Genomic DNA, 21,187 nt, shown 5'->3' with positions numbered 1-21,187 from the left:
AAAGTGTCATGAACTCTCTTTCACTCTGGGTGGCATGGAGGGTGGAGAAATGTTATAAACAAAGTAATACAGGGTAAATTGTAATCTAAGAGGCAACCTTTTTTTTCCTATAGAAGGCAGCTGAACCGAAAATGCACTCTCTAGCTGCAGAACTGTGCTAAGCAGGATAATGTCCTGTTATTATCATTGCTTTATTGTTAAGCTGCTCCAAATCAGTATTTTGTACCCTTCTGGGAAAACAGGTTGTGCATAAACATACTTTCCATGCAGCTGAGGTCTGCTGAGCACTGCTGTTTGTCTCAGAGGGAGGAAGTTGCAGGTGGCTCGCAGGTTGGCAAGTGCTCTGTGTTTAACACTGCTCAGCTTCTGCAGAGTGGCCTTTGGGGCCAGGGACTCACTAACATCTATTTACCTTATGGCAGTTCCCAAGACACTCCCTTGCATACCAGCCACTGGTTGTGCTTTCCCACTCTTGTCAAATAACAGATTTGGAACAAATTGTGTAGAATTACAAGTGGCACAAATGCAATGCATCATTTTCTACCTAGCTACCAGAAGAGTATGATAATTATGGTTTTCTTTTAAATCAGATACTGGAGGTGGCTACGTTTCTTATAGTTCTAGTGTTGCTATGGCTGTGACCATAATAGCACTTTAGATTTCTAGTTTTGAAATGTGGTTTAATCTTTTTTTTCCCCCAGAGAAAATTACAGCCCAAGTAGCAGAAGGCAAGTAAACACCTTACTTTACACATTGGCACTTTCATTACAACAGGTTAGAGAGCAACACTGCACATCCTGAAAATATATTTGTATAGAAAAGCAATGTCTATGTAATGTGGAGAAGGTTTCAATCCAAGAGGTAGGGAATTGGGCACATAACAATAGCAGAACTTTTATTTCAATATCCTTTGGTAGTCCATGCCCCAAAAAGTACTTCTTGCCATGAATCCAAAGAGCAGTGTTAGCATATTGACTACTCAGCAGTATTTTAGGGGAAGAATGGGTACAATATGGTAACTGCAGCTGTGAGATGCCAGGATATGAGCTGTCACTTGGCCCAGCCAGCCCTTATGGCAAAGATGTCAAACTGTGCTGCCTCTCACCCTTTACACATGTCACTCTCCCTACTGTTGCTGCTTATTTGCTGCAATTCCGGTCAGAGCTTTGGGACCACCACCCCACCTGCTCCTTTTCTCAGTGCCTCAGATGTGCTCCTGCATCTGTGCCCATATAATTTGTTCCTGTCTGTTAAGTGCCACTCTCCAGCCACGGGCACAGCTCACTGGCCAAGAAGTTGCTGGGGAGAGCAGGAGCTGTGTGGAATTGAACTCTTCTGTTTTAGTGCTTCACAAAAATTTTTTGCTTCATAACACTTTTTGCAGCCTGTTGTTAGCATGAACCTGGCACTGGGATGTTCCTGGATTGTCAGAATAGAGTGCTTTTGTTCCCCACCAAATGGGTGACAAAACCATTCAAATGGCAATGAAAGAAATAAAATGAGGAATGGAAATTACCTTCCCTTTGCAGGACTGAAGGGAAATGATCACATGCATAGAGGGAGCCCCAACCCAAAGTATTGTAGATGCTCCCCACCACCACGCACACACACACTGTGCTCTGAAGCTAACACTGAGCAATGAACAGTGTGAGGTGCTGCTACTAACAGTGCTATGAGGGCTTAAGCAGCAAACTTACACATGGGGATTGTCAAGACTCCTTTTCTCCCATAAGGTCACCGCCCCTGTTGTGAAATGATGTTTTAAATTTAGAGACTGATGATTCTTGGCAGCTTTCTGGATGACCACGTTGTTACTCTGAGCTATGTGGGGTTTTTTATAAATTTTTTTGTATCTGTCTCACCTTTCTGAGGCCTGAGTCTTTCCTCTGTCTCAGAAACAGGTTTTCTCTATACTGTACAGCTCTGTCTTGGCAGGGATGTGACACAACCCCTTGTAACTCCTTGTAACTCTATAAGGTCACAATGTAATAAGTAAATGCACTTTGTCCTCTGTGGGTGATGAACACCTGCATTAGGAGGGCATGGAATTCTTTCAATATATTATTCAATAGACTTGTGAATAGAAGTATCTCCTGCATCTCAAGACATGTGAAAACAATAGTCCCACAGAGTCAAAGGCACTGTATTATGAAATTTAAACGTGTTTTGCTTACATGGGTCTTAGGATAAATCCTTTCTTTCTTTCAGCTGTGAAATCCCTCTTTCAATCCTTCAAATAACCCATCTGAAAGAAATCATTCCAGCAGAGCCATTACAAATAATTCTATTATACAAACCTGTAGTTTCAGATTTTCATTAAACTGACAAATGGTTCCTCAGAGTAATTTTCTAAATTACAAAATATATCTTGGCTATTTTAAAAGGCCTGTTATCACACAGTATCCTGTAACATAGGACTATATTAGTGGTGTGAAATTTAGTCCTCAGCCAGGATTTTTTAAGGAGTTATATTCATTGCTGATGTCCAATATTAGTTTTAAGTTACTTAGGGTCCAAGGGATTTGATTGGTATATAGATTGGTATAGAGATTTTGGGGGGAAAGTTTCCATCTTTATGAGGGCACTGTGAAAACATTAATGTTTGGGGGGAAAAAAGTGGCACAGATTGCCAGGTATTATTAATGACATTTAGAAATAGCTTTTGTGCCAGTATTTGCTGGCAGTCCTATGCACATCTTTAGCATCCAGTGAAGTTCCTGATTTCCTGGGCTAGCACTAAGCTAAAACCACCACCATGAGTCTTAGGGGAACCTCCCAAAAGCAGCAGAGGGGCTGTTATATGGGCAGGCATGGGGATTTAGCTGAATGGTCTCCTAAAGAAATCAATAATTAGATCATTTCAAAAGAACCATTCAACAAAAACTTGGATAAAATGACAGATTACTTACAACATTGGTTGAAAGCATTTATGTTGATAATTAAGAATAACAGACAAAGAGAATTAAGTAAAGGAGAGCAAACATCTAGCCAGTCATTAAAAGAATGGAATTTTTCTAATCCTCTTACAAAGATGCTGTTTTGGGTTAAAGTCCCTTTCTGCATAAAGCAGCCACACCACATTTTTTAAGTCAATGAAGAGCTGAGAGCTGTAGCCCAGACCCTCAAAACTACTTTAAACAGACAATTCCCACTGAGAGACAATCATTTAAATTAATCTGCAGACTGGGTCTGTGGGGTGAATAAAGAGAGTGTCTTTCACTCTGTATGGCGTGGCAAATAATTATGTAGCCAAATGAATTTGATACCAGAAATTTATTGATGTTTATTGGTTGGAAGTTTCCACATTCTGTATCACACATGTTTTATCTCAGGGTTAAGAAATTCTAAGAAGTGCTTTTTATTAGGTTAAACTGAGAGATTTTAAATCATACAGAGCCACATTTATGGATAACATCTGGTCTTTACATTTACTTCCTTTTTTTATTCAGTGACGATTGTTTGTTCCTGGGAAAAGAGGGTATGTAATTGTTTCTATCTGCCACAAAAGTAACTCTGAATCTGCAAATTAGAGTAAAACTTACTTTTTTTTTCCTTAGGTACCTGAGAATCCCACTCAAGCCTCATGATCTACTTCTGCTACTCCAATCATCAGTAAGTGCCTTGATTGCAGTCGTCTTCTTTTGAGTCCTTTTGACCCCTTGTAGGATGTGTGAGGCAGCGAGGTCCAGTAGAAGATTCTTCAATACTAATCTCAAATCTTATTCAATTAGGCCTTCTGGGGAAGACATTGTTTAATGGGTTGGAAGGACCTCAAATTCTGCTTCTAGTCTATCAAGCCCAGTAACAGCTCCCTAAGATGCATAATTAACCTTCTCCTCAGCAATTTCTTCTAACTTGCTTCCATGTCACTTCAGTGGAAGTCTCTGTCTGAAATGTCTTTATCACCCTGCTTATTGCTCAAGCCTTAAACAAAGTCTCTTCTTCTACCAGCCTGACTGTACCAGCTGGTGTGGGGAAGCAACTGAGGATGGCACTTGGCACTGTCCCTCTTTTCTCTGTGTCCCCTGTACCAAAGGTGCCACATGTGAACAGCAAGGTCCAAGTGCTCCTGTCTGTAAGCTGTGCACAACAGAAGTGACTGGGAGGTGGCACAGTCTGCTACTCTGAGAAATGCAAGGGGCATAAGCTGCTTAAGAGTACCCTGGCAGCAATGCTCTGATGTACAGGCAGTAGAGCAAACTTAGAGAAAGGGCTCAGAACTTGGGAGAAAACAAGGCTAATATTCTGTTGCCTAACAATTGTCTCATTATACCAGTGTTTTGTGCAGCTTTAGCCCTTGGTCTTCAGAGGTGATGTGGGCTGCTCAAAACCACCAATAGTACAAGAACAATTCACTTTTTCTCAGACAAATAAAACAACAGAGCAGCAGGTATAGTAAGAAAATTGTATTTAAGACATGTGGAATAGTAAGAAAATTATATTTAAGACATGTGGAATTTTTCTCTTCAGTAACATATAGGGCCCCCATATAAACTGATGGTGAACCTCGCTGGATCCCCCTATCTAGAGAAATGGAATTGAGCAAGACCATGGAAACAAGGGAAGGCTAAATTTACTTCACTTAGTACAAGTAGAATTGTAAAAATACTTCCACCTCTTCATTTAATTCAGTATTTCTGCAGCAAAAAAGATGATGGGTCAATTTATGGCTTCTTTCTCAAAAATTTTTTCCTTCCTAAAGGTAATAACCCTGTGGGGTAAACAAGAAGCTGCCCTTTTAGTGTAAGGAATGGAGAGAAAGGAGTGAGTTGATTCTTTCTGATTTTACTGACCTCATTTATTTAGGACCTTCGTGAATTAAATCCTGTCCTGTAGCATATTACATCTCTAGGCAAAGAAAAGGGATGAGGAGCTTTTGGTCTGAATAAAGCTAGTTTGTGCCCCATAACAGCCCTGTAGTGGGCTAGGGCTTTAAATGCAAAACTTCTCTGACAAAGGGATCATGTTATACCCTATAGGTACATAATTCTTTTTCAGTAACTGGCTGCCTTTTAGCCCTGAGTTAACATATTAATGCCCCACAACTTTAGCCTATTTCCTGAATTAGGTTTTGTATTAAAATAGGAGTTATTCTTAATGATTTTATTTTTATCTTTTCCTCCTGTCCTTTATTCAGATACTAGCTGATGCTGGTAATGACTCAGGAGGTAATTTAGGACTAGGTTAGTGGTGTTAAGTTTGTCACTTCACCTCCATCTCTGGCCTCTGTAGACAATATGTCATCAATTTCATAACATAACAGGATGGCAGATTTCAGGCTGTGAATAATAATATGATTCAAGGTCTCTTGAACCCTCTGTAATTACTTCTATTAACAGATGACTTGGTGCTTAATTGGCAAGTCATTTGGAATCAGCTCATACAGTAAGTTATATTTCATATAACTCTTCTTAGAGAGCCCCCTAGAAAGATATTTTTCTGCCTGTAAAAAAATCCAATCTGTGCCATCTAAAATCAGGTATTGATTGGCAGTTAGCTCTGAGGAGGCTGCAGGAATAATTGCTGTGCACAAAATGCCACAGCCTTTGAAAAAAAAATTTTCTCATGGAGTGATAACTTTGATGTCATAATTAGGAGCATCTAAGTAGCAGCAGGGAGAAGCCAGGCTCCAGCTGTGCCTGCAAGCTGGTGCTGATACATACCTGCCAGCTGCATGGGAATGAAGTTTTACAAACACTCCATCACTGTTTCACAGACATTTCTCTGAGGTCTTTCAGGTTCCTAAGTGAAACAGCTCCTGCCGCTGTCCAAAAACGAGGCAAGTATTAACAAAGTCAATGGCCAAACTGACTGCCTGGGGCCGTTAACAACATTGCTGAATCCAGTAGGATTTAGCAAAAGCTCATCATCCTTAGGCATCTTCATTTTCTTGTCTCATGAGTTTAACTCAGAACTGTGAAGTTCAGTTTTATTTTTTTCTCTATTGAGATGTATAATAAATAATAGGGCATAATTGGAGAGTGATTAATCTTAAAATGCTTGTAATTCTCACATTAAAATGGTTCTGTTTGCAGTGGAGGGGAAAAAAAGCAGTCACTCTGTGAACTGCCCACGCTAAGCCTTGGAGCATTTGGTGTTCCTCTGGAAATGCTGCTCTGTGAAAGCATCTGGAGTCTCAAGGGATTACTGGAGTGGTTTGAGAGTCCTCAGAAATGTCCCCCAGTTCAAGCATAGTTTATACTGCACTGGCCTTTAAACTGATGCTGTCCAGCTACACACAGAGTCGGGTGTTCTGGAAACCCCCAGGCAGACCCACTGCTGTCACCTGGCCCTGGCAGGAGGTAGGCAAAAGTCTTCACTTTTGTAATTTGGACCTCTTAACTCAGCCAGTGATTAGAAAACTAAATTTTGCCAAATGCTGGAATTAAAATCACAAAGTGATAGAAGCCAAGTTTCTCTAAAATAAGTTGACCTGCCAGAAAGATATGACTTGGAAAACTAGACTGGAAGCACATGCTGTTCTTTGGTTCTACTCTGTGGCTTTGGGGTCCTTTTTTTTTTCCTCCAATTCTTTCTTTTTCAAGTGCAAAAAATGCAGATTGTTTATATCATGCATATATATTACATCTTAAGTTTAAAGTCTCCACTCTAAAAGGTAAATGTGGTATTGTGGAAATATTTTTGTACAATTTTCATGTTTGCCAGTACACATTAAAAAAATCGATTTCTTCTCATTTTGAGGTAATAAGTCCAATGTGTGTAGGACATACAGGTCCTCCATCTAAACTCAGCAAGTGTGTTTCGTTGCCATAATGCTGCTTTGGGACTAGAGCCTCATGTATGTTTATTCAAATTCAAGTTAGACTTTTAAAATGGTTTTGAGTAACTCCTGATGCTTTTAGATACTCTTGCATATAAGAAAATGTGGTTTAAGTTTAAAAAAGGCTCAAGTAACCTTACCTGTTTTGTCATTTTCATTATTGTGCTTGATTTGGTTCCCTGATTTCAGAGAGACATTTCTAGGCCAGCACTCAGAGTACTAATGTTGTTCAAGCAGTCAAGGCTATGGTTGAAAAACCTAAAGAAATACTTTGCTAGAGCTGCCATAATTCCAAGGCTACCAGCATTATCCCTAATGTACACATATTTGTACTTAGGGAGAAAAAGAAGGAATTCAGATTTGGGATATCTTCAGTCAGGTGCAAAAGAGAATTGAAAGAAAAAAGTGTTAGATTTGTCCAAACCCCTCTTCCCACAGAAACTCATGCACACATTGCCCAGGGTGTGTCAGGTGAGTCTCTGCTCAGCATCCCCACTGTGCTCACCCAGGGGTTGTTTGTCTCATTTTTCAGCTTGCTTCGCTTTATATCATTGCTTGCTGAGAGGCCACCATTATAGGCCTGACCTGAATACTGGAGTTATGAAGAAGAAAAAAGTCAGTCTGATGGAGAATAGATAGTGACAAAGACTTTATTCTCCTGTCCACACCGTCAGCTGAGAGGGCCCTGCTATCAGCAGTAACTGAGCCCTGAATCGCGCGTTTTCAGTGCTGCAGGCGGGAGATGGGCTTGGGTTACAAAGCCGAGCCTCACATCAATTAAAGTCTGTGTGCACAGCAGCTGCATTCAGAAAGGTGGAAGAGATTTAATCTTCACCTTTCACCTTGGGTCAAAATACAAGGTTACCAACACAGACTTATTAAAAATGGATTGTTTCTGCAATTTTAATGTTAAAATTTGCAGTTAATACAGAAGAACTTTAGTGTTTGCCCCCCCTTTTTAAAGAAACTTGCAGTTAAATAGCAAGGAAGTAATAAAACTCTTGAAAGAAACAAATAAATGTTTATGTCAGACTTCCAAAGTCTGCAGCAGTTTTAGTCTTTCTTCTTGATAAAAATCAGAGAATTATTCTCTACTACATCTTTTTTGTGAGTACATGGATTATTCTGATCAAGTACAAGCAGTCCCCCAGGACTGAACACTGAAGGTGTTCTTAGCTTAAATATAGTGGAAGTGAGATTTTATTTTAGTAAAAATAATTATTTAAGAAACAAACCCTATCTGAAGCCCTGACCTCTTAGCTGCATCTCAGAAATCATATGTCCAATTTCAACTCACCACTGAAAGTCTTTGGCATCTTTCATTGTTTTTCAGAGGCTGAATGAAGCCCAAAGGGGAATGTGTTGCTGATCTGTGTTCCCAGGATGCACTAAAGATAAACAAGATATGATTAATCACATTACTATCTCACTGCCTTTTAGATTTGTGATTTGTTTGTGAATTGGAGGGCAAACAGCTCCATGTGCAAATAAGCAAATCCCTACAGTCTTTGTGTTTCTCTGTGCATCTAAGTGATTTCCCCAGAGAGATAAATACAGACATTTTTCTGTAGTTTGATACAGTCTGTTTTCCAAAGTTTTATTGAGAAATATGTAACTCCAAGAATATATATGAATTCTAAAGATGAGGTCAAAACCTGTGTTTCACATGGATAAAGGTTTGTCACTGCTAAAATCAATGGAATCTTTGTCATTGACTTGGAAAGGTATGAATTAACAGCCTGTGAACAAGGGAAACTTACTGTCATTATTTTGCAGGAATTCTGTCTTTCCAGTTTTGTGCCATTAACCTCAGGTTGAGTAAAGCTGTCATAACAGAATAGAAAAAGCAAACTCTGCTGGTAGCAAACCTTACTCTTTAAGTAGAGTAAGATCCTCTACTCTCTTTAAGGAGAGTATTTGGAATGAGAACTCAGCCTGGAAAGTTGAATTTTGGAGAGGAATTCTCACCTAATGAAGGAGTTGAACATGCAATTTGGTGTGTCTGTTCTGGGTTCTGGGTCACTCACACAGCAATTGTGTCCCTTTGAAAAAGTGATACTGAGGGCACACTAGTCCTCTGTACAAAGTGTGTATTTCATGGCTTGTGTGCATTGCTTGAGTTACAGCTGAATAGGACTTTTTAATATATTCCAGATATGTTAGGCAACAACTGAAGAAATATGTGAAGCATGCTCTAGTCTTTGTTCAAAAACACATGTATTTTATTTATAATGTGGAAACTGTACAGTCATCACAATAGTTACACTCTGACATTTAGCTTTTTTTTATTAAAACAATACCTTTATGAAAATTGTAGCAGTACTTATAATGAATTTTCTATTTAAATTATGATGAGTCTTATTTAGAGTTTGAATGATACACAGTGACATTGGTCATCACTTGAATATTAATAAAAAGGTTGTGCTCAGTGTTTCCAGCTCTGGAATAAGTCATAGGGGCCATAGATTTGTGGTGCCATATCATGGTTTTAATTAAAAAAAAAATTGAAATAGAACATTTATTGTATACCTGTCTAAATAAAGGTTTTTAAAAATTAACTAAATGGAACTGTCAGAGCATCTCAAAGGTTTCAACACTCTAGGTATATCTTTTGCCAATCAGAAGTAACCATCTAGTCCTTGTGCCAGATGCCAGCTCTCAGTACAATGCAGATGGACCAAGCTTTCCCAGCCCTTGTTGCCACGATGAGATGAGTGCCCTCCATGCACAGGGCTCCTGCTGCACTCCTGGCTTGGCACAGCTGTGCCATGCCCTGGGCCCCACATGGAAATCAGGATCACTGGGACAGTCCTGGCAGCGCAGAAAGCAAACACATCGCTCTGCACCACCCTGTTCATCACAGATGCAGCTCTTGAGAGGTCCTTGCTGCCTAGAGCTGCCTCCCCTTCATCTCCTTGGGTACCAATATCCCATAGAGGCACCTCTGTGGTGCTGCCCTGGGGGCAAAACCAGCCTCAGGTAGGGGCTTGCTGTTGGGGCTTTCTGGGGAGGGCAGAGGTGCTGCTCCAGCCCTGACCTTCTGGGGAGTTAAGGTCAGAAAGGCAGATACTTTTTTGTTTGTTTGTGCAGAAAGTATATTAAGTACCAAACTTTGAAAGTCTTTAGTTAAGTTGATAATGCTTTGAAACGTTCATGCCCAAAATCTGAGAGTCTTTGTATATAACATTTGAAAATGTAATCATTACTGCCTGGTAATTTATTAATCTAGGAAGTCAAGAGTATTACAGATCAGAATACCAGAAGTAGAAGTAAAAATGGGTATAGCTTCTGCCTTTGTGGGTTTGAGGGGGTTTTCCTTTGTTTTGTTTTGTTTTGTTTTCAAGTGTCTCATCATCTATAGTGAATGTCTGTTTTGCTTCTGGTGAGGGGAATGATGAAAACTGGCCCCATTTGATTGAATTTATCCTTAATTTCCTTCATTAATATTTATATACAAATGATTTTCATTTTGATTAGAATTTTACCAGGATTTTTCTGTTCCAGGACAGAATTTCTGCTGATAGAGATTTCAGAAGTCCTTTTTTACCAGTGTTCCCTCATCTGTGGAAACTTAGTCAAGTCTTTAGTCCAAATCAGACAGAACACTGACCATCGGGTTTTTAACTGGGACTGCACCAGTCTCTCCTGAGTTTTTGGTTTTTTGCGTAAAACCTTTTAAGGCCTTCTTTTTCATCCCAACAGGAAACAGGAAAAGATTTTCTCTGAAAGATGAAAAAATTTCATGGTACAGAAACACCACTTCATGGCCATATGTAATCCAGAATTGAGTTTGTCAGTGCAGTCTGAATTCTGTCTTTGATCTCTAAAAGAGAAAGGCAGCCCATGAAAATACTATTGAACTAAAAGAACATAAACAGGCTTAAAATACCACTTTCTGATGGGGTGTATCCCACAAAATTTAGAGCCCGGTGAGTTTAGCAGTGAGACTTATGCTGCAGTAAAGGGACAGTTTCAAAGCTCTGAAATTTGATTTAATTTCTAATCTAACCCTTATCTGAATTTTTTTCTGGATTCCCAGTCTCATTATCCAATAATTAGTATTTTATTTCCAAAGAAGTATGTCAGAAGAAATAATTTTGTTGGCAAAGGATGTACACATTCAGTGGGCTTCTCTGCAGAGATTTTTTAATTTGAAGAACACCTCAGATTATCTCAGCTGATTCCTGTTTAGGAATAAATGGGCAGAGAGAGAAATAACTCTCTACCTGTCTCCAAATCCTGGAGAGGTGTGTGCCAGCCATATTCTTTGCCTCACCTGGGAGGCAGTTTTGAGGGCTCCCATCTTTTATAAAAATGATGAGAGCTCAATTGCCTGGCTGCACTGAGCATGCAGGGCCCTGGAGCAGAAAATTGCAGTGCCACTGCTGTAACTGGGGCATTTCCAGAGCACACTGAAAAATTCTGAAAAGCCCAAATGTTTCTCTCTGCTGATTCCTAATGAACTCTGTGGGAGCATGTCTACCAGTATGGAAAAGAAGTTCCATGCATCTTAGCATGGATCTTTTGCCACCAGAATATAAGAAAAATACAGCATCCTTATTAAAAAAAAAAAAAAAAAAAAAAACTGTAAGAACACACACTGAATGTCCTACTAGCTCTGCAAGGAGCAATGGGAATTTGAATGACCTGAGATGGCTTAGTTGTTATCTGCCTTTTACTCTGATTTTATTCATGGAAAACTTGTTTTCCTCTCAGTGCACCACAAATAACCAGTCACCTAAAACATTAACTAATGAAATTCAAATGTACTGAGTTAATCACTGGAAAAGTGCTTCATCTGAAAACTCCACGGGGGATCACATTTCAGAACCCAAGTGTCCTTGTACAGTATGCACTTCCTCTTTGCTTCACAGGTTTGCTCATGCAGAGATTTAGAGTAATATTGAATTACTGCCTGAAGCCATGCCTGACTATCTTTTTCATTAATTACCTTCCATGGCTTTGGGACAGATTAACTGATAAATATATGAATCCCTGGTGCAGTAACCTTTCCTGTGTACTTAGAATTACTGATAGGCATGTAATCTCAGAATCTGTGAAATTTTTTTTTTCTTCCTATAGATTACTACTGAGCTTTTGCTATCTGAGTTGCCCATCCACACTGCTGTATTGTCTTTGCTTAAAGATGCTGTTAACCAACAACTAGGACCTCTACAACAGTCCACAAGGAGGATTGGTATGCCTTTACAGAAAATACATTTGTTTCTCTTTCTTTCATAGGTTAGCATGAAAGATGGGTAAAAGTCCATAATGCACTGTCTTATCTTTTCTGGCCAACAGATGCTTCAAAGTAGTCTAAGAAATGCTAATGAAACAACTGTTTTTATGTTTTGTTTCCTGTTTTGTTGGTTTTTTGTTTGTTTTTTTTTTCTTTTTTATCTTTTCTTAGAAAAATGTCTCAGGAACTGGCCATTCTGGAAGGCTAATCACACTGTTTAAAAAAAACCAAAACAGCCTTACCTCAATTGCAGCTGAGTTTTATGTTTCTCTAAGCTGCCCTTCAGCAAACTATCTGCCACAAGTTATTTGACCAGTGTACCACCTTCTCTGTGCAAAAATTACTTAGATTGTTTAAATCTTTAAATTCAGTCAGAAGCACTTCAGATACTCCTTCTGGGCGCGGAGAGCTGTTGTACTTTTTTGCTTTAATTATGTCTTGTGGGTATTCTTACTGCATTATCTAGCTAATGATCTATTTAGGCAATATTTTGTTGACCAGCAGCCTTGTTGGGACTGCTTGAAAACTCCCACATGTAATCCCAAAAGTTTTGCTCGAGGTGACCACTGCAAGTCAAAAGAATCCCTTAACCACAGTCTGAAGAAATCAAATAGAGCCAGAAGCACATATACAAAATAGAAAGCACATATACAAAATTAGCTGAACTAATGTACTTTCATACTTGCTTCTAAAGCCTTTGCATTGATGAAGGTTATAATTATTAGTAATATGTGGTAAGAACATCTACTAACAGGAAATTCTTGTAAGTGAACAAAACTTTTCACTGATGTCATGATAGGAGATCAATTTAGATCTATTCACATTCACAGGATTGGATCTGAGTTAGAATTACTTTTAAAGTTTTAAACATGGAAAAAAAAACTATACGGGAGGGTAGCTCAACCAGAGCCTTTGTGATTTGTTAATCTCCTTTGACATTGACATAGAATTCTCTTCAGCAAGAGATATTTTTAAAATTACCAATAAGGCTCTGTATGCCCCAGAAATATGGGAGCTGCATTGCTAGTCTGTAGTTCCTTGGGGTGGAGAAAGCCTTGGTTTGCATCCCAAGTAAGCAAGTCAGTTTTATAGCAACTTCTATCCTCTTGAATCTGAGCACTCTTATTGCTAAGCATCCATAAAATTTATGCCTAGAGTAATTTTTCTTCCATCTCTTCAGCTTGGATGGAGAACATTTGTTAAACCATGTTTGTAGAGATGTTCACAGTGAAATGCATGCCCACCCTGATGTTAGGCTGGTTAACTTGGCTTTTTAAACACAAAGCTGATATTGTTAGATGGCACAGAGCTTGAGCAAGAACAAATATGAGACATCACAGTTTTTTCTTTTCTTATGAACTTGAGTGTTCTTTCCCATTGTTGTTCTAAGGTGAGCTAAGACCAACTGCCCACTTAGAATAATTAGTAGTTGAAGTCTGCCTGTCAATTGCTTGAAGTTAGATTAAGTCCAGTCTTTGCAGTCTGATACTTTTTCAGATTTAAAAAGCCAGAGCCATGTAAACATTGAAAGTAATTATGTCTCTTTCTCCTCCTGTTCTTCCTTTTTTTCTCCCTTTTCTTTCTAAAGTTAGTTATTATAGAAAGTAGTTGACTTGAGTTTCAGAGAGTCTGCCAAAAAGCCTCTGGCATTCCCTGGGGGATTGAATTTTATATTCTTCAGCAAACAATGTCTGTTTCCAGAAATGCAAGAGGAAAACACTGTTTTTCTTTTTAATCTAATATCAGTGTCTAAGCCTAATGGAGCTCTGATTTTTTATTTTCAAGCCTGAGGAACATCATGTGTTGATATTAGTATGTGCCTTTTTAAACTTCATTTGTTATCTTTAAGCAGCTGCTAAAGTGTAAACAAGTTGTTTTTGTCTTCTGTGTTAAAAAAAAGGCTCTTTACTTATCCAAAAACTCCACTGGTATTGTGCTTATTGGGCTATGATTGAAGCAGTGAAAAAACATTATTGAATGCAGCAAATGTTTGGTTTATTTCAAAGCCTTTCTAAAGTACAAATCATCTGTTTCTTTTCAGCCTTTTCCTTGCTAGTAGAAAATTAAAGCAAATCAGTTAGCCAGAAGATAGAAACATATGAGGTGGTAATTTTTTTTCAAGTATAATAAAGAAGGGATTTCATATTTCTGACAGTGATTTTACAAATAAAATTCATGTACAGTCTAGAATTTTAAAAGGGATCTTGGTTGAGCATGTTAAAGGAGGTCTGATTTCTCAAAAGAGCAGGAAGTGCAAAATAGTGTTCCTTTCAAAGTAAAGCAAGATGTAATCTGACCTCCTGGAATTATTTATATACAGCATATACAGAAATTTCCTTCTTTCTCTGCATTACCCGAGCTCTATATTTCCCTGCCACACCACAAAGACTTTCCAAGGATTAAAAAAAAAATAGGGGAGAAGAGTAGTTTTAAACATTTTGCATACAGACAACAGCAGGAATATCTGCATGTGTGCTAGAGAGGGAGTGCAACAGGTGACTTTCAGGACTGGGCTGTTTACCTTCTCCCCTGGCTAGACCCCATCTCCAGCAAAATCACTGCCGCCAGATATGACTACATTGCTAAAACCACTCCTTGAAATGTACAGGATATATACATCTTGAAATCCTCTTCAGACTTCCATAGGAAGTGAGAATAGAATTCCCCACAGCTAGGAAAACAATCATGTTTCCAAATTATTTCTTACAGCTCTCTAGATTTTCTCTTTATTTGCTTTGATTCCTTTCACCTTTTTAGCTTGAGTTTCACTTGTTATGCAACTTTAAAGTGATGATACTTGCTGAGAAATTCCCAATGCGCAGAAAAGGACACGTACAAAGGTGTGGTTTTAGGACTGAACTGAAGTTTATGCATCTCCTTTCCTTAGATGCATATAAAGTGTGGCCCAGGAGTCTTCTGGAAACTGAAGTCCAACAAATGCCTTGCTCAGCCTGGCACTATTTAAATCCACCTAAGGACTGTGCAGAGCTCTGGACAAGTAATTTTTCCCTCACCTGGTCGGCAGAGGGTTATAAACAGAGGGCACTTCTGGGTGTCTCCTCTCTTCAACAAGATTTGTTCAGAAAACTGTTTTTGCTCTGTACAGACTTTTATTCCATTTGAATACTTTCAGTAAGACATTCAGCACTGGTGCCCTTCACCACAGCTTTGTCCTGTCCATGTTCATGTGGATGTCTGTTCTGAAATCAATGGGTGTTCACATGCTTGTTTTATGTTTATTTTGGAGAATAAAAGAGTAAAAGAACTGTGCCTTAGGATGGAGTTAAAGGCAGCTTTTTCATGAAGAAAACTCCTTGAAGAAGTTTTGTTTCCTGCAGGTTGCTGGAAGGTGGTAGGGAAAAAACATTACACCAGCTGCAAACCTCTTGGGATGTCCCAACTCTTGATGCAGAGTGTGTGAGTTTGAGGTGTAGGAGAAATAAAACTCCTGCCAGGGTTTACTACAAGAAACCAGTGTAGGGCTCAAATGAGCCACTTGAACAGAGGTGAGATTTGTCACAGGATCTGCCCTTTGCTACTGAACTAACTGTTCTTTCTTTTGGTCACCTGAGATGTTTCCTGTGCTTAAACTTCCCTGGGTCTCTTCATGTGCCCTGCTGGCAACCCTATGAGTTTAGCTTGCTGTATATTTTACTCAGTAGAAGATATTTAGGATGCTTTAGAAGACCAAAATAACATTCCCTAGTGAAGCAGGCTATTTTAAATATCAGAAATATAGGTGGACTGTTATAATTTTAGCATGAATATGTTGCATCATCAGGTACAAAATGTGATGTGAGCTTTTTTTAAATTTTTAAAATTATTATTATTTCACCTGAAGTGATGTTTATTTCCCCTATTGAGCAAGATCTAGCCAACTGGGCATTGTTTGCCTCTCAAAGGTGTAAAAAATATACAGTTCTGTAATTTTGCCTGTATTGCAATCTTTCAATGAGATGCATAACACTCAATACTAAAACTACTAGAACTGTAGTTGTTTAAAAGTCACTTAATCACTGCATCTTCTGGTACTCATCCCATTTGCCGTTTTGGAAAGTGTTATGGAGAGCAGGCTTAGCATGTGCCAAGCTATCCTGCACAGAGCAGACCACTCCAGCTTGATCCTGCATGCCCAGTTCAGTTCTGCTGAGATTTACAACCTCAGGATGGTGCTGCAGAAACCAAGCAGGCCAAGTGATTTAATACATAATTTTCTCCCCTCTGAGCCTCTATGGATTTCATCTCACAGTAGAGGGCACTGTGCAGTAGGACTTCATCCTCTCAAGGAACTGTATAAACTCCTCTTTTCCTGTAGCCAGAGATTCCAGGGTGCTCTTCAAATTTATAATTTTAGCTCTGTTTGCTCCTCATGCTTAATTGACGTAGTTATATTTTACTCCAGCTCTTGCTTTGGTTCCTAATGGATTCTTTTTTCTACTCTGTCTCCTCTGCTGCCATGCATTGTTGTTTCCCTGCTCTGTTCCATCCCAGATATGGCTATATTTTAGTGGCCAGCCAGTGGATTGCCATATCAAGTATTTAGCTAAATGCTTTGCAGATCTTTCTGTATGAAAAGAGCTCCATTGAGACTAAGAGGATATTATTATTCACAATGTGGTGACTAGTTTCACACATGGCTGAAGCAAAATAAATCATCAGTGTTTTTAACAAAACAGTGAGTAGACCTCTTGTTGACCACAGCATATTTGTGGTCAGCAAAGAAAGAGTCTTTTATAGCTATTAATGTGCTGCCAAGGTGCTTTAGCTGAGATTTTTGCCCTAAGGGAGGTGGGCTTCCCATACCACATATTCATGTTTCTCTGCTAGGCCCCTTTCCAGAGCCCTACCCTTGCAGAGTGATTTGTGGCAAAAAATCCAGTACTGAAGAGGGAAACAGGTTACTGAAAGAACTGATGCAGAGGAATATTTCTCAGATGCTGAATCTTGTAAGAAAACAGGCAATGTTCTTGACTGTTCAAGTAGTAATTTCTAGTTCTGAGCAGTTGCACACAAAAAAAACTAGTGATATGTTAGCATTTCTGTTCTGCACAGTGTATTGAAACCTGAAGGTTTGAAGAAAGCTCAAGTGGTAGTTATCTGGCATCACACTGAAACTCCAGGTGTTTGTTCTTCCATTTCTGAGCATTTAAGCTGGTGTTCAAATCTTTTTTAATTGATCTGTTTGTTACACAGCGAAGGGAATGGCATTGGTCAGGTATGGGATCATCTGATTTAACACCTGTACACTGGTACCTGATTTCCTTGTAACAACTTGGGCCAAACCACAGTGATTTCTTATGCTGAGGGTCCTGCTGAGAAGGAGCCAGTGCTGGTTCTTCTGTCCTTCCTCCCCTCATTGTGCAGAAGTTAATGCAAGTTGTTCAGCCATCTGGCCAGCTGAAAGTCCTACCAGAAATTCTGAATGCTTTTACAGTCAAAAAGCAGGAAGTTTGAACACATTGATATGCTGTTTCAAGGGCACAAATGAAATGTGGTTTCTACTAAGAACAGCAAGAAGGAAAGATCTAAAGCAGCACATAAAGAGAAGAGTCATGGGCGGTATGAGAAGAAGGGAAGGAATATAAAATAGGAAAGCTATTCTCCATAGCATATCATTATGTAAACCAAAAGCAGAACCTTTGCTTTAAAGGCTTACATTTGACTAAAACATGTTTCTTGACATACCATTTACAAAAGGGCCTAATCTGATCTCAGTCCAGAGTAAAAAGAAACAGCTCTACTGAACATATTGAAAGCTCAATGAATTCATGGAAGGGAATACTTCTGTGAAATAAGGAGGGTCATCCTTACAAACATATCTAAAATATTTTAAGCTCTCCAGATGAAGTTCTAAAGTTGCATATCTGCAGAAAAGAAAAATGAAAAATGCAAATAGTTTATTGAAGACGTTTCTCAGCTTCTTGTGTATTTATAAATAAACTTGGATTATATTTGTAAGGCATACAGAGTGCATTCTCTATGTTTACTTTGCTGTCCAGCTTTCAGTTTTCACATGAAACAAATGGTTTCTGCCATTTCTAAACTACATTAAAAGCATCCATTGCCTGATTTTTAAAGGGATACTAAATTCTTCGTGACTGTAAGTATTCTGTATTCTACCTATGCAGGCCAGATACAATCCAGTTTAGACAAAGTGTGACTGAGTCATCATTACCACAAAGATGTATCCAGATTAGTGTACTTGATCTCTTTTTTAGGACAGTTACAGCTCACAAAAAATTATTGAATAGAAAAATTTCTGTCTGAATAAATGCATGTGTTGAAATACATTTGGTATTTTTCTTAAAAACTTCATGCTGCATCTGTATCTTCCACAGGTGGATATGTCCTGTATGGCCTATGAGGTGCTGGCAATTCTTTGGAGAAACAGGGATTGATTATCATTGTGAAAATGAAATTCAGCTGAAGTAATCAGGTCAGATTTGATTTCCTGTCACCTGTGGCAAACGTGTATGTTCCACAAACTGTCAAGTACAGTAAAGCCTAAAAGTCATTTTCCCTAAAACTTCCTGGAATTCCATCTGTGCCTGCATGTACTTTAATACCCACCATCATCTTCATCATCTTGGGGCTTTTTCTTTCCAACTTTGGGGACAAGCAAAGAGTGTTAAAATAGACTTGATTTGGTAATGGTTAACTACAGAGTTCCTGCTGATGCAATTGTACTGGTTGCTCTTCATCAGAAATGTTATATGATAATATAACAGGAGAGCAGATTACATTTGATAATATTTTACTGTGGAGAAAATGTCATCCTTTTTGTTATTGCAATACCAACTTCATGTAAATGTAATTAGCTCTGTTATAAAAAAAGTGAGAAATTGTTATGGGTTATAGTTTTCATGTATAATCAGATCCAAGTGCCAGTTTGTGGCTTTATTGATCATGCTGCTCTCTCCTTCCTTCTACACTAAAATGGGATATTTTTTTTGAGTTTTTGTAGAAGCTGCTGCACTTTTTTTGCAGAACAACAAGGATATCTTGGGGAGTGCCCTGAAACTGCTTCTGGGGGACTTGGATGCCAATTTTGCTGCAGGATCTCTCTGGTGTAGCACAAGCATTTTACACAACCCTGTTCCTGGGTCACTGCCTTTGAGAGGAAGGTATTGCTTTTCAGTTTCAGGAATGTTTTCTCAGTAAAAGATATTTGTAAAGGCTGTGTGTTAGGGTTCTGTAGTGATCTGATGAATACTTAGCAGGATTTCACTTTTCTTGCCTTCTCCATGTTAAAATCTTAGAAATATGCATTGGTTGTTTCGGGGGAGAATTAGCACTGAAGATGTCTGAGTTGTTATGACGGTTATGAAACTTGCTCACAGTTACCAAAAGTGCCTCATGAGGAACATTTAGCTGAGCTGGGAAACTTCTGAAATTTGCAGAACTCACTCCCACGTGCAGCAGTTTGGCTCCTCTTCAGAGAGCAGGGCTTTCTACAGTAGTGATGCTGAGCATCACCTTCCTCCTCCCCCTCCTCCTCATCCTCCTCCTTGTCCGCAGAGGCTGAGCACGCCACGTCCAGAGCTTTCCACTTCAACACATGAAAAGGCACATTGGCCACCAAGGCAATCTCATTTTATCAATAAAAGCAGGGTGAAAGGCCATGTTAGGATATAACAAACCTGACCTTTCTGTTCATAGGTACCAGGCTGCTCAAGCCAGCCACAGATATTTTAGCTGGTATTTTTTGTCTAGGCCAAACTGTTCTTGAGAAGTAAAGGTTGTTTATGAAACCTCCACAGAAAGCAGGTGTTGCAGACATCCCATTAGTAACCTTTGACTTACCTTCCCCTTTGAAACTTTTCATCCCAAAGGACTGACATTTCAAAGCCCCCCTTTTTTTTGTGTCCCTCCAAGTTTGCATATTGTAAACATTTTTCTTCTCTGCTCTGATGGAACAGAGCCAAAAATCTGCACAATGGGGGAACTAGATGTTAATGAGCAGAGATTGTGGGAAAATGTGTACCGGGCTGCCCTGCCTGACCTGCATGATAATGCTACATTTAGCACATTCTTTTCCATTAGTGTAGCAGGCCTTGAAATGGTAGCAAACAACATGTATTGTGAAGGTTTGTTTTAAAGAAAGCTGCTTTCCTAGGAGAGTGGAAATAAAAAAAAAAATATTTATTGTGTAGAGTTGGCAGAAGTACAGCTGGCTCTGGAAATGTTTATGCACAAACAGTGGTGTCAAATTATATATTTTTCTTCACATTTTTAGTAAAGTTGCTCTATGTGAAGGTTTACGTTATGTAAAACCCACAGATTACGTACAAGCTCGTATTGAATCAAGAAAGTTTGCAATATGTGGCATTTAGGCCTGATAAGAACAAAAATGGGTATTGGACAAAAAATATTCTTGCACTTTGGCATCTTCTAAATAGATTTTTTTTTCCACTCTGGCTGTGTTCACAACCCATTTTTAATGTGTTTATGTCAGTGGAGTTTTGTTTGTACAAAATGCTCCTGAAAAATTAATTTTGGCTCCTCTGAGCCAAGTTTCATTTAATCATAAAACAAAATTTATGTCTCAACCATATGAAAATCATTAGGGGCAAAAGGATTCTGAGAACATAAACAACACCATGTGACTTAGACACCCAATTGCACAGCTTGAACCTATCAAGTGGTGAACATATTAAAATGCTAAAGAGAACAGTTACAGTCAGCATTTGGTGTGCAATGAGTAGGGAGAAATTTGTTTGCACAAAACTTCTGACTAACAAAGATGAGTACTGAAGGAATTAATAACAAAAGACTGATTGTAGATAATTTCTGAGCAGAGAGAGGGATTAAATCCATTTTAAAAGCTGTTTCTTGCAAACTTTTCGCTCAGTGTAAAAATTATCCTTTTACACATCCAACTTCACTCTTTCAGTTAAGGAAAGAGTAATTTGTGTAGTAAAAATTTAATCCAAATGTGAACTGTTTGCAAATGACATTCCAGATCCTCATTGGGAAATGCTTATTTCTTCACAGTCAAAGATTCCTAAAGAGCTTTCTATGGGGAAAGAGACTTCCACTCATTACCTTAAAAACAACACTCTTATCTCCACTGTGGAGTGTGTATGGGCTCTGAGCCATATTTTGTGAAGGACAAAGCAAATGCTTTAGCAAAACATCTGCTAGATAAGAGCAGCATTCCTTAGAAT

At 38.8% G+C, this 21,187-nt stretch overlaps 1 long non-coding RNA gene across 2 annotated transcripts in view; it reads left to right on the top strand.

Moving 5' to 3' along the window:
- The window catches only part of LOC134416775 (uncharacterized), a 211,378-nt gene that overhangs the window by 178,776 nt on the left and 11,415 nt on the right, over positions 1 to 21,187 (top strand). For both annotated transcript variants that reach the window (XR_010027384.1, XR_010027385.1), the window contains 4 exons: positions 3,558 to 3,612; positions 11,864 to 11,978; positions 18,359 to 18,456; positions 19,008 to 19,144. This is a non-coding gene — a long non-coding RNA (uncharacterized LOC134416775). The remainder of the gene's footprint in view (positions 1 to 3,557; positions 3,613 to 11,863; positions 11,979 to 18,358; positions 18,457 to 19,007; positions 19,145 to 21,187) is intronic.

This window comes from Melospiza melodia, chromosome 3 (genome assembly GCF_035770615.1).
Source record: "Melospiza melodia melodia isolate bMelMel2 chromosome 3, bMelMel2.pri, whole genome shotgun sequence".
In the NCBI taxonomy this organism is placed as follows: Eukaryota; Metazoa; Chordata; class Aves; order Passeriformes; family Passerellidae; genus Melospiza; species Melospiza melodia.
This window is presented reverse-complemented; position numbering and strand designations above follow the sequence as displayed.